The following is a 15,246-nucleotide window of genomic DNA, read 5'->3' as shown; positions in this document are numbered from 1 at the left end:
AGGCTCAATTTTTAAAGTGATTATTCAATTTAATTGAGGTTTAACCCTAGTTTTGAAATTCAGAAAATATGGGAGTTGACATGTTAAGTGGCATCAAAATTAGGAACGTGTTTATAGATTTGCTTAAATTTTTGGTCTAGGCTAGACATTTGGTAATAAGGGTGTTGTTAGTTTCAAAATCTTATTGTGATTATTTATTTGACTAAATTACGTTGATTTGGAGGCCCAATAAAAAGGGAAGGCTCAAGTTCCGAAGTGATTGCTTGATTAAAAAAATAGAGATGAGGGGTATAAAATGGTGATCTAATGACATGTATTGGTGGGATTGATATGTTGTGATTATGGGTTTATTTTGGACATGTGAAATGACTATGTTGATGTGAGATATGAAAAATTATTATTGTTGTCATGTTATTCTCGTGAATTATATGAACATGAATTAATTGCATTGGTTCTGACATATTGTGTTGAGATTGAAAATGATATGAAATAAAACAGGTCGGGCCACACGCTCCATGGAAGGTATTATGAAACAAAGGGGTCGGGCCACACACTCCGTGGCAGGTATTATGAAACAAAGGGGTCAGGCCACACGCTCCGTGGCAGTATATATATATTGAGGGGACGGGCCACATACTTCGTGGCAGTTACATGGAAAAAATATCCCCCATGGGTTTCAGACTGTAATTCAGCAGATGTATACCGATAGGACAAACATGCATCATCTCATTATATTGCATCGCATTTTATTGATATTTGTGAATTCGTGTTTACCCCTTTATTGCTCTGTATATGCTGAATTTGACTTGATATAATTTATTGATGAGACTATTGATGAGTATTCGTGGACTGTATTACTGTTATTATTGTACGGGTGTAGAGTTGGGCTGGTTTTATACATGTTGTAGTTAAGGAGGGTCGGTTGGGAGGACAGGAGTACTTGTATCTATTGAGCTTTGCTTAGTTTTGCTGAGTACCGTGTTGTTTGGTACTCACCCCTTGCTTCTACACTTGTGTAGGTTGTGAGCCCTGACTTGCGTGATCTCCTAGTGTTTCCACTACATCCGAAGCTATCATTTTGAGTGTTGAGGTAGCTGTTACATCCATCTAGCGAATACCTCTTACTCTTTTATTATGTTTTAGTCCTACTCTAGAGACAAAGACATTGTGACTGTATTTTCTTTCGTACTTCGATAGTGGCTTGTATACGTGACAATCAGTCTTGGGGAATTTTGAGATTATTTATTTGTTTTTGACTAAGTTAAATCTTGTTTTATCTCAATTACTTCCGCATTTACTTTCCGTTGAGTTTTAGGCTGACTTATCTTGGTGGGTTAAGATGAGTGTCATCACACCCAGATTCGGGTTGTGAAAATATAAGACTGAATTGAAATATCTAAATTTTAGGGTCATTTAAAGAAGTGTCGATAACTTATGCTTATATATTTGTGTGTGTGTGTGTGAATTAAAATATCTAAATTTTGGAGTATTTAATAAATATAAGACTGAATTGAAATTTCTAAATTTTAGGGGCATTTAAAGAACTGTTGATAACTCATTCTTATATATGTGTGTGTGTGTGTGTGTGTTGGGAACAAGTATTAAAAACATTCAAAAATTTCACATAACTTACTTTATGTTTTAAAATTTCAATTTTTTTGTTCCTATTTTTTTCTTCATCTTCCTTCTTTATGTAAGACCCCGAAAATTGAAAAGTACGAAATCGGAGTTTAAAAGAAGACTTTTAGAAAAATCTCAGTTTTTGCACTAGATAGGTCTCACGGGCCATGTACAGGACGGTATACCTCACCACGGGCCATGAAAGGCACCGTGGGAGTGAACTATGAAAAAAGGACAAAGTCATGGAAGGTTTTATAGGTCGTGGTGGGTACCACAGACCATAGACTTGTCCGTGAACCTAACCCCAAAGGCCCCAAACTCAATTGATGATAACGATTGGTTCCACGACCCGTGGGACGTTTCATAGGCCGTAGTGGCTTCCATGGAAACTCCACTCTGAGAGGAATTTCTAAGTCACTCTTCACGGGCCATGAGAAGATTCGTAGAAGGCGACCTCTCATGTCAGATTTTAACCCTCCAAACCACGACCCTCTTCACAGGCCGTGGTGCTTTTGATGGGCCGTAAAGACCCTCCGTCCAAGGGACCTGTCTAGTTTTAATTAAGGATAATTTTATATTTACCTATGCTTTCATTCATGTATTTGGACGGTTTTTGGGTATAAATCCTATTCTATCAACTACCTCAAACCCCCCTAAATCCCTCATTCACTCCCTATCACCCTAAACACAAATTATCTCTTTAAAGTATTCTCCCAAAGTTCATCTTCCTCCTCAAGTAACATTTCAAGGGATTTAAAGTTCAATCTCCAATCCAAGTGAATTTTGGGCGCCTTTAATTGTTCAAGATATGTGAGAATTCATCCATGGATCCTTTTATCCATGGAATCCCGACATTTTCTCTAAATTCTCCTTTATAAATTCTTCTTTTAAGCCCTAATTCTAATGAAATTGCATTGGATCATATCAATTATTGTTTAAGTCATTATTATTGATCTAGATATGCATAATTCAAGCTACATTGCATGATTTCAAGTTGATTTTCATGGACCCATATATTATGCTATTTTCAAGTATGAGTTTAAGAGTGATGATTATGATTGATAAAGGATTTTTATGAATGATTTATGAATGATCCTCAAGGACTTATGAATGACTCATAAAAGTAGAGAATGATGATGAATTATGAATTCAATGATGTTTCAAACAAGTATAAAGGTTGTGAAGGATTTTCCTCACGCACTCATGTTGAAGTTGGTGAATGGTTATCTCGCCGGCTCACGGATTTATAAAGATGAAAGATTTTCTTGTATGAATTAGTCATATTAATGAGCTACTCTTATGACTATTTTATGATGTGGGATTGCTATTTATTATTGTCTTTCCTAATGATGTTAATGACTATGATGTATAACTTCCATTAGAATATTGACTAAGCACTAAGAGGACTTTGAGATGGGATTCGGTGCAAAAGCTCAAGTAGCGACCCAAGAGAAATCTAGTAACAACCTTTAGTCCCTAACTATGTTGCCCGCGAAGGTTTCCTTTTATGTCCTAGCTAGTGGATCCATAAATAGTTTAATGTTAAAGAGGTTCTCACAGAGTATACCTTGGCAAGTAGTCTCTCTCTTCTCGATGTGGAAGATACACCGGATTCTATTTATAGCTCACAAGATCTTAAGTGTTGGTTAATGTCCTATCCCACAAATATATATGAAATGGTATAAGTTCACATGATGTTTATGATGTATTGATCACATGATTATGAATTATGATATTCAAATGTTTTCAAGTTTTACTCATGTTTTTAAGATATTGGTCATGCATCCCATGTTCATACTGACCATGTCCTATTATCATTGTTCATGCATGCTTCTCACATACTTAGTGCATTTGATGTACTAACGTATACTTTTTGCCTACATTGTATTACAATATAGGATCTGACGATCATCACACTCATTCTACTGCTCATGGTTAGTTCGGATTACTTAGCTTGTAAACTTGATTGGTGAATCCTCATGCTTTGAGGACATAACCAAAATGAGTTTATATTTATTTCTAAGACTTTATCTTCTATATTTTGGATGAGCTAGGAGCTTTTCTTATGCCCCATCTAGGTTAGTAGAAGTATATTAGATATTTATAGAGCCTATGTTGCCATTTCCTTTGACTTTGAGCGTGATTTGTCTTTTATCGAGATATTCATATTGAGACTATTATTCTACACTTATGATGTTTCTTATTATGATTTAATTTCCTTATAGCTCGTGTATGATATGCTAAGAGTCTTGGTGGGAGTCCTTCAAGATTTTAATCACCGTGTCATGCCTAAGGCTTAGTTTGGGTCATAAAAAGTTTTATATCAAAACACAAGGTTTAAGGTGTCCTGGTGATTCTGACATGTCGTGTTAAGTTGAGTCTTGTTCATCGATGTGAATTGCATTACATCTATGAATATGAGACTGATGTTTAAGAAACTTCACTTCTTTCATCATTGTTATGTCATACGAATGAGTTGAACTTTAAGGTTTTTTCTTCTAATGCTTTTTCTTTGCGATTACATAATCACGCCTCCAAGAAAAATCCCTGCAAGAAGGAATGTCAATGAGGAGAAAAAATATATTCAAGTTCCAAATGACCCTTTGAAAGAGCAAGTCTCTCATGCAGAATTTTGGTCCATTTTCAAGTATTTGCCCAAGCCATAGCTGCTCAAGTTAATAGGGAAGTTGGAACTCCCATGAACCCAAATGTTGGTACGGTGGCTAGAGATTTTATGACTTTGCTGGGATGAATCCTGCCGAGTTTCATGATTCTAAGGTGGACAGGATCCACAAGAGTTCATTGAGGGTATTGGCAAGATTGTTGAGATCATAGGCATTAGTTCAGTGGAGAAGGTAGACTTAGTGTAGTCCGGTAGAGAAGGTAGACTTAGTGGCGTATAAACTCAAGGGGATTGCACAAGTTTGGTATGATCAATGATAGAGTGAAAGAGGTAGAATGATGGTTTCGTTGATTTGAAAGGGTTCAAGAGTGATGTCCTTGACCAGTTCTTTCCATTGGAGTTGAGGAAAGCAAAAGTTCAAGAGTTCATCAATTTGCAGCAAGGTAATATGAGTGTAAGGGAGTATACCCTCAAGTTCACTAACTTATCAAAATATGCTCCTCCTATGTTACTGATCTAAGGGATCATATGAGCAAGTTCATTTCGGGTATGATAGATTTGATGGTCAAGGAATGTAGAACCACCATGATCATCAAGGAGATATATAATTAGAAGAGGGAAAGTTGAAGGTGTGGCCTAGAAGGGAGTCTAAGAGGGATCGAACCGATGGTGAATAGATTTTTCATGGTAAGTTGGGAAATGGTGGTCGTCCTCAAAAGTACCTGGCCAAGATTCTTCAAATACTCTAGCTTCAAAGTTTGATAGGGTACCTAACCCTAGGCTTCAAGGCGGAGCTCTGAGTTGGCAAGTATTTCCCTGTGTAAGAAATATGGAAGAAAACAGACAAGAGAGTGTTGGCGGGATCAAGTGCAAGTTATATGTGTGGTAAGCCGAGTTACCATGTGAAGGATTATGGAGGTGGTACTCGACCTCAGATTTAGACTCAGGCTACAGGTCGTCTGATTTAGCAGGGTGTTACTATAGGGTCCGATGGCGGTCAGTGCCAAAATCGTTTCTATGCTTTTCAGACTATGCATGAGTTGGAGGAATCTCCTAATGTTACATAACAAGTATGTTGAAAGTCTTTGAGTTTGATGTTTATGCATTTTTAAATCCAGGTGCTGCTTTATCAGTTATTACTCCTTATCTTGCTATGAAATTCATTGGCGGAACCCATCAGTGGCCCCCTAAAGTTGGCACCAACTTTCACTTAGACACCTCAACTAAGCTTTGTTCATTTTTGACACCACAAATAAGGTTCTGGTGTGTCATTTTGATACTTTATGCTGACTTGGTACATTGCGTGTGCTGCACCCATTTTGAGCACGTGAAGACCACTTTTTAAAAAAAAAATAATTTTTTTTTCTTGTTCTTCTTCTTCTCCATTTTTTAGATGTTTTCCTCCATAACTTTGGACCTTGATTTTGTAATCTCATTGTCATTGCCTAGATCTAGTTCTTATTTTCCTTCTATTGTTAATTAGTAATTGATTTTTTAAAAATAAAGTAGAAAAAATTATATCTTTGTAAAATAAAATTTTTAAAATAGTTTTTTTAATAGTGTTTCTTGAGAAGACAATATGGGTGGGGAAGGAGTTGGGGTTGGGGTGGGTGGAGGTGGAGGTGGAGAAGACGACAATGACTGGGTGGAGTGGGTGAAGAAGACAACTAGGTGGGGGTGGTTTTTTTTTTGAAAACCACTTTTTTTTAGAAGATGAATTTCTTCTTCTTTTTAATTATTATTTGGGTAAAAAATGACATATGTCATCAAGTTAATGGCCACTTTTTTTTTACTCAAAAGTTATTATTTTAAAATTATTTTTAATATATATGCCACGTGTCTTTATTTAATTGGTCACTTTGACACATCATCGGCAAGTGTATTACACATACTTTAGATATTGGAGTGATTATAAAAAAATGTCAAAATGACACATCGGAACCTTACTTAAGATGTCTAAAATGAACAAAGCTTAGTTGAGGTGTCTAAGTGAAAGTTGATGCCAACTTTAGGGCCACCGATGGGTTCCACCAAATTCATTTTTAGTCTTGAGATCTTGTTAGAGCCTTTTTTGGTCTATACTCTTGTTGGTGATTTAGTTGTGGAAAAGGAGTTTATAGAAATTGCCAAGTTTAGTTTTTCATAAAATCACCTCAATTGATCTTGTAGAGCTTGATATGACTGATTTTGATGTTATTCTCGATACGAATTAGCTTCATGCATGTTATGCCTCTATATATTGTAGAATTCATGTGGGTAAATTTCAGTTTTATAATGAGCCAGTGTTAGAATTGAAGGATAGTAATTTCGTGTTTAAAGGTTAATTCATCTCGTGCCTTAAATCTCGAAAAATAATTTCTAAAGGTTGCATATATCATCTAGTCTGGGTTAGGTATATGAATTCCAAAGTTCTTACTCTTGAGTCAATTTCAGTTGTTAATGAGTTTCTAGAAGTATTTCCTGATGATCACTCAGGTATCCCTCCCACAAGGGAGATAGACTTTGGTATTGACCTTCTCTTTGATACCCAACTAATCTCTATTCCTTCTTACCGAATGGCCTCGGCTGAACTTAAGGAGTTAAAGGATCAGTTGAAGAATTTATTGGCTAAGGATTTCATTAGACCGAGTATATCTCTATGGGGTGCTCCGGTTCTCTTTGTTAGAAAGAAGGATGGTTGTTTTCGTATGTATATTGACTACCGATAATTAAACAAGGTCACTATTAAGAATAAGTGTCTTATTCTAAGGATTGATAACGTGTTCGATCAACTTTAATATGCAAGTTACTTTTCAAAGATTGATCTTCGATCAGTTTATCATCAACTCTGAGTAAGGAAATCTGACATTTCGAAGACGACTTTAAAAATAGGTATAGTCACTTTGTATTCTTGGATATGTCTTTTGGACTAACGAATGCTCCTACAACTTTTATGAATTTGATAAACAAGGTATTCAAGTAATATTTTTTTATGTTCTTTATTGTATTCATTGATGATATATTGATCTATTCATGGAGTAAAACAAGAGCATGCCAATCATTTGAGGATTGTCTTGCAAATTCTCAAGAATTATCAATTCTTTGCTAAGTTTAGAAAATGTGAGTTTTGGTTGAGGTTAGTTTCTTTCCTTGGCCTTATTGTCCCTGGTGAATGAATTATGGTGGATCCTAAGAAAACCAAAGCGGTTAATAATTGGCCTAGACCTTTGTCTTCTTCCAATACTCAAAGTTTTATAGGCATAGCCGGTTATTATAGACGGTATGTGGAAGAATTATCCTACATTGCATCTCCCTTAGCTATTTTTACTCAAAAGAAGGTAAAATTCCAATGGTCTAAGGCATGTGAGAAAATCTTTCAAGAGTTGAAAGATAGACTTATTTTCGCTCCGGTGTTGACTCTGGTGGATCCGATAGGTTTATGGTATATTGGTTATGCTTCAAGAGTTGGTATTGGTTGTATTTTGATGCAAAATGGTAAGTGATAGCCCATGCTTCAAGGAAACTTAAAGTGAATAAAAGGAATTATCTGACTCATGACTTAGAGTTAGCGGTGATTGTGTTTGCTTTAAAGATTTGGAGACACTATCTCTATAGTGTCCATCTTGATGTATTCACCGACCATAAGAGTTTGCAATACGTGTTCAATCAAAAGGATTTAAACCTTCGACAAAGTATATGGCCTGAGTTGTTGAAGGATTACAATATGAGTGTATTGTACCATCCGTGAAAGGTCAATATGGTTGTCGATACTCTTAGTAGATTTTCCATGAATATTGTTGCCCATATTGAGGATGAGAAAAAGGAGTTGGTTTATGATGTTCATAGACTAGCTCATTTGGGTGTTAGATTGTTTGATTTAGAGGATAGTGGTATAGTTTTGCAAAATGGTTCTGAATTGTCTCTTGTGGCAAATGTAAAGGAAAAGCAAGATAGTGATCCTACCTTGGTTGATTTGAAGAAAGCAGCTGCCGAAAAAGCCATTGAGGCTTTATCCCAAGGGGAAGCTGGTGTGCTTAGATATCAAGGCCGTTTATGTGTTTTCGATGTTGATGGCTTTAGAAAAATGATATTGTCCGAAGCTCATAGTTTTTGATATTCTATTCATTCGAATTCCATAAATATGTATAGAGATTTGAGGAAAATAAATTGGTGGAATGACATTAAAAAGGATATTGCAGGGTTTGTAACCAAATGTCATAATTTTCAACAAGTTAAAATTGAGCATAAAAAAAGAGATTTAATTCAAGACATTGAGATTCTTACTTGGAAGTGGGAAGACTTGAACATGGAATTTATTATAGGTTCGCCTCTTACCTGTAGGCAACATGATTTAATTTGGGTAGTTGTTGACTGAATGACTAAGTCGGCGCATTTTCTTCCCATTATTCAGCCGATGATTATGCTAGACTTTATATTTCTGAGTTGGTTAAGTATGGTGTTCTATTATCTATCATTTTAGACCGATATACTCAATTCACATCTCAGTTGGAGGTGTTTCCAAAAGGGTCTTGGTACTCAAGTTAAGTTGAGCACAACTTTTCACCCTCAAATCGATGGTCAAGCCGAGCATACTATTCATACCTTACAAGATATATTGAGAGAAAGTGTCACTGACTTCAAGGATAATTAGGATAATTATTTGTCATTGATAGAGTTTGCCTATAACAATATTTACCATTCTAGCATTCAGATGACTCCATTTGAGGCCTTATATGGTAGGAGGTGTAGATCTCCTATTGATTGGATTGAAATTGGTGAAGTTGCCTTGATTGGACCCGAGTTGGTCCATGAGGCCATGGATAAGGTTAAACTTTTTAGAGAAAGATTGAATACTGCCTAGAGTCGACAAAAGTCCTATTCCAATATGAGAAAAAAAGGATCTTGAATTTGAGGTAAGTGATTGAGTTTACTTAAAAATCTCACCCATTTAGGGTGTGATGTGTTTTGTAAAAAAGGGAAAGCTTAGTCCCTACTATGTAGGCCCATATCAAGTTTTGAGGTGGATTGACAAGGTGGCATATGAGTTGGATTTTCCTTCTAAATTGACATTGATACATCCGGTGTTTCATGTGTCCTTATTGAGATTATGTGTTGGTAATCCTAGCTCCATTATTCCTTTGGGAAACATTGGTGTGAAAAAGAGAGTTTATCTTATGCGGAGGTTTCGGTTGAGATTCTAGACCTTCAAGTTACAAGGTTAAGGAACAAGGAAGTAGATTCCGTTAAGGTGTTATGGAGGAACTAAGAAGTTGAAGGTGCTACATGAGAAGCTGAAGATGATATGATATCACGATATCCTTATCTCTTTCCTTCCGTTCCTAGTTGAGGTATTGAGTTCCTTCATGACTCACCCATTCCAATCCATATGTTTCAATCATTCTCATATGTTCATATGCATGAATGTTCATGAAATGAGTTTTAAAGTTATGTTTTAGATTTAGATTGAATATTCCATGTTTTATGCATTTTCGGTATGTTTTGTATTCATATTGGGATGCTATGACTCATTCATATTCCATGCATGTTAATTTGAGTTTCATTCGAGGACGAATGTTCCCAAGGGAGAGATATTGTAAGATCCCGGAAGTTGAAAAGTAAGAAAGCAGAGTTGAAAAGAAGATTCTTAGAAAAATCTCAGTTTTTGCAACAGATGAGTCTCCCAGGCCATGTACACGGATCGTATAGCTCACCATAGGCCATGAAAGGTACCTTGGGAGTGAACTTGGAAAAAGATGAAAAGTCCAATAAAGGGTTTACGGGTCGCGGTGGGCACCACGGACCATAGACTCATCAATGAACCTAACCCCTAAGGCTCCAAACTCAATTGATGATCACTATTGGTTCAAAACCCATGGGACGCTTCACACGCCATAGAGGCACCGTGGAAACCACACTCTCAGAGGCATGTCTAAGTCACGCTTCACGAAGCTCTCTAGGACCCGTAGAGCTTTTCATGAGTGGTGATGAGGCTTGTAGAAGGAGACCTCTCATGTTAGTTTTTAACCCTGTAGACCACGACCCTCTTCACAGATCGTGGTGCGTTTGACGGGACATTAAGACCCTCCATCCAGGAGATCCATCCATTTTTAATTAAGAGTAATTTGACCTTTTTCCATTCTTTCATTAAAGTATTTGAACAATTTTTGGGTACAAATCTTATTCTATTAACTACCTCAAACCCTCCTAAATGCCTCATTCACTCCTTATCACCCTAAAATAAAACATCTCTCTAAAGTTTTCTCCTAAAGTTCATCTTCCTCCTCAAGCAAGCTTTCAAGGTATTTGAAGTCCAAGACTCCAATCCAAGTGCATTTAGGGTTTTAATTGTTCAAGGTATGTGGAAATTTATCCATGGAGTCCAAAGGCTTTCTCTAAATTTTCCTTTATGAATTCTTGTTCTAAGCTCTAATTCTTATGAAATTACATTGGGTCATCTCAATTATGGTTTATGTCATTATTATTGATATAACTATGCATAATTCAAGTTACATTGCATGATTTCAAGTTGATTTTTATGGACTCATGCATTATGCTATTTCTAAGTATAAATTTAAGAATTATGATTATGAATGATAAAGGATTTCTATGAATGATTTATGAATGATCCTCAAGGGCTTATGAATGACTCATGAAAGTAAAGAACGGTGATGAATTATGAATTCAATGATGTTTCAAGCAAGTATAAAGGTTCTGAAGGATTTTCCCCACACACTCATTTTAAAGATTGTGAAGGATTTTCCCCACACACTCATTTTAAAGATTGTGAATGATTTTCTCACCAACTCATGGATTCATAAAGACAAAAGGTTTTCTTGTATGAATCAATCATGTTAATGAGCTACTCTTATGACTATTTTATGATGGGAGATTGGTAGTTATTATAGTCTTTCATAATGATGTTAATGACTATGATTTATGAATTACGTTGGGTTATTGACTAAGCACCGAGAGAACTTTGAAGTGAGGTAAGGTCCGAAAGCTCAAGTAGCAACCCAAGGGAACTCTAGTAGCAACCTCTAGTTCCTAACTACATTGCCCACGTAGGCTTGCCTTTATGGCCTAGCTAGTAGATCTACAAATAACTCAATGTTAAAGAGGTTCTCAAGGAGTCTACCTTGGCAAGTAGCCTCTCTCTTATCGATGTGTGAGTTACATTGAATTCCATGTTATAGCTCGCATGGTCTTAAGTGTAGGGTAAGGTCCTATCCCAAAAAGGTATATGAAATGGTATAAGTTCTCATGATATTTATGATGCATTGACCACATGATTATGATTATGATAATCAAATATTTTCAAGTTTTACTCATATTTTTAAGATATTGGTCATGCATCTCATGTTCATATTGACTATGTCCTATTATCATTGTTAATGCATTATTCTCACATACTTAGTGCATTTCATGTACTAACGCATATTTTTTGCCTACATTGTATCATAATGTAGGGTCCAGTGATCATCTCGTCATCCTCCTGCTCGTGGCTAGATCGGATTACTTAGCTTTGACACTTGATTGGTGAGTGCTCATGCTTCGAGGACGTAACCAACATGATTTTATGTTTCTTTCTATGACTTATCTTCTATATTTTGGGTGAGATAGGAGCTTTTCTTGTGCCCCATCTAGGTTAGTAGAGGCATGTTAGATATTCATGGAGTCAATGTTGTCATTTCCTTTTACTTTGAGGTTGATTTCTCTTTTATCAAGATATTCATGTTGAGACTATCATTCCGCACTTATGATGTTTCTTGTTATGCTTTAATTACCTTATGTCTTCTTGTGTAGGATATGCTAAGATGCTTGATTGGAATCATTCGAAATTCTAATCGTCGTGTCACGCCTAGGACCTAGCTTGGATCATGACACTTTATTTGTTCATCTTTATCCTCTTCCTATCTTCTTTGTGCTTCATCTCTCCGTCCTTATCTACTTCTGGGTTTCATCTCCTCCTCCTCCTTATTTTTTGTTTGTATTAATTTATTGTGCAATTTATGGATAAGATTTGTGGGGGGGGGGGGGGGGGAGGAGGGGGGGAGTGCAACAATCGAGAGGATTATATATGTTGGCCATCCAACAACAATCAATAATTGTTTAAGTGATCAAAAATTATTTGATCATCTCATCATAAGGTGAGGAGGTGGAGGATGAGTGGAGGAGTAGGAAGCTTATGTAAATTAGAAAATTTTGGGACTTCCAAAATATGTCATTAACACTAATTATCTTCAACACATTTCTTAACTGGAGTCCAAAAATTAACCCCAACAGTACATATTATGTAATGGTAAGCGATAAATTTCCGTTCCTAAAAAATAGCAATTAAGAAGGAAAAATAGCGACAAATAATGATATTTATATTTCAAGAATTTATGTGAAGGTTACAATCTTTGTAAAATCTAATGAAATAGACGTAATTATCTGATTCTTCTCCTCATGATCTTCAACTCAAGAATTTTACTTTGTTTTTGAATCGATGAAATACTTATAGAGAATATGGGAACTGGCGGCTCACCACTTGGAGACGAAGACTTCTTTGCATGCGGAAGACTTGCGTATCACCACTAAAGAGCAGAGCTTTTCTATGTATGTCTCTCTTTGTTCTTTTTCTTGTTCCTTTTGCTGTTATAAAGACCCCTTTATATAGTCGTGTTTTGAGGGCATTTTGATCTTCAAGTAATTTTAGAAGATCTTGGGCTTGAAGAGCATGAGTTGGGCTCGTCTTGTCAACTTAATATACTGACTCAAATATAATTTGGACTTTATTTAAATCATAAACTTAAATATTAATCCAACTTTATTAACCAATAATTTAACTTGGTTAATATATCATTAATTTAAGAATTAATTAAAAATTTAATATGTATTTATCAATAAAATTTCACTGTGCTCCATCACTTCTTCTGAATCAATTTTAATCTAATGTTAATATCCTTAGTATAATTGTGAGGACCTTAAGCGAGAACACAACTCTCTCTAATATTCCTCGAACTCTACTCCTTTATGTTGCCCCTTCTGAAGATTTAAGAAGGTAGGAGCGTATGATCTTTAACATCATCATGAAAATATTTGGGATTGCAACATTCAGGGTAGACTTTCATCGTTCCAATGAAGGAATTGGCACTAATATCATAAGTTTTGAGTTGAAGAAATTGGAAAGCTAAAAATAAATAAAGATAAGAGTAACGAAATGGAAAAAAAAAAGGACACGGATTGACAAATATTACTATTATATTATGCAATAAGGGTATAGTTTCAATTAATTACGCGAATTGACTATAGTTTAATGAAATTTCCTATTATACAAATCTGGGGGCTCATATATAAATTTGAAAGCGAATATACAGATCTCCAAAGCAAATCTGGAAACAAATATATACAATCTCTTTGAAAGCCCAATTTATATAATGCAACGAGATATACAAACGGAAAAGCCCAATTTCATAATGCAGCGAGATATAAAAACGAAAATTGACATAGCAACTAAAACTATATCTATGAAATGTAATTAAGCAAACTATAGCCGAGGAGCCTAAATATGCTTCAAATCTTTGTTATTTTTGAAAGTAGGAAAAAAAAATAAGGGGTGCAAAGCAGGCAAGTTAAAATAGAAAAGATAGTTATTTGGGGCAGATTGAAAGTTTTGCAGGTCAATAGCCTGTTAGCCATGCTTTTGCGGGATAAAATTGCTTCTTCTTCTTTTTTTGTAAAATACTTATTTTGTAAATCGAAATTTTTGAGAGAAAATAAGTATTTCTGAGAATAACATAAGTTATTTTCAGAAGCTAAGAATATAGTTTTTTTTTCAAAAATATTTTTCTAAAAAAATACACTTAGAGGTACTTTTAAATTTTTTATCAAACACTAACTATTACTCCAAAGTGTTTTTAAGTTAATTGGTTAAATACAAACTGTTGCTTATCAAAAATAATATTTTTGAAGAACACTTTAAAAAAATAATTCAAAATAGGCTAAATTTAAAAATTTAACCAAACATCCATGTATTCTGCCCCACCCAACCTCGTTGCCATTCCTAGAAGACTAGAAACATTTATAATCAAACTACAATACATTATGAGATTTTTACGCTCTTACTCCTTGCCCAGGCTTATTACCAAAAAAAAAATCAATTTGTGTTTTGTGAGAATTTGGAGCGAGTGTTATTTAGACCAGTTAGAAATAGTCGAAAGAGATTGTCTACAAATCTGAAGTCATGTAGTGGAGATCTGAACTATTTTTGAACAAGAATTACAACTAAAAGTCACAGAAGAAAGTTTGTCACTGTAGCTAGCGACGTTTATAAATTTTTGCACTAAGGTTGATACATTTTTATATACTATTATACAAGATAGACACATTAATTGAATATATAAATACAACACAATAATATATAAAGGTGTATTTATGTGAGTTGGATTTGAAGAGTCAAACAATTTTTTTTTTGATCCGATTATTTTTGATATCTTTTGAATACTTTAACTTGTTAACTATTGTGATTTATAATACTTTTTAAATAGTTAAATTTTATTTCAAATAATTTAAAGCTTCTATGTTTGAATTCATGATCAAAGTATAGAAGTGTGAATTTTGAAATTTCAATAGTGCCAGATAAATTATGTGTAATCAAAGTAGATCAAGAGAAGGGACCATGCCTCGGTGACAGCTAAGACCCAATGTCAAACTAGCCAAAGGCTCGGAATGAGACGAGTCAAGAATCCAGAATGACTTCATTGAGCAAGAAAACCATCTTACAACATTTCAGATTAAAAACTCTATGAGCATGTAAGCAAGTTAGGTTAGGCCAACTTCAGAACTAGATGTGGTCACCTTTCTGATCTAACACCACCAGACGAGATGATCCCTTCATCTCAATAGGACATAAAAGAAAAAAGGAATCTTCCTAAAAAGAACCTAAACGGTTTTTGAAAGCATCAAGAAGAACCTAGATGATTTCTGAAAGTATCAAAGAGAACCTATACGATTTCTAAATGCATCCTTAACTTTGCAAGTGT

The sequence above is a fragment of the Solanum dulcamara genome, chromosome 7 (assembly GCF_947179165.1).
Source record: "Solanum dulcamara chromosome 7, daSolDulc1.2, whole genome shotgun sequence".
Lineage (NCBI taxonomy): Eukaryota > Viridiplantae > Streptophyta > Magnoliopsida > Solanales > Solanaceae > Solanum > Solanum dulcamara.
Note: the sequence above shows the minus strand (reverse complement) of the source record.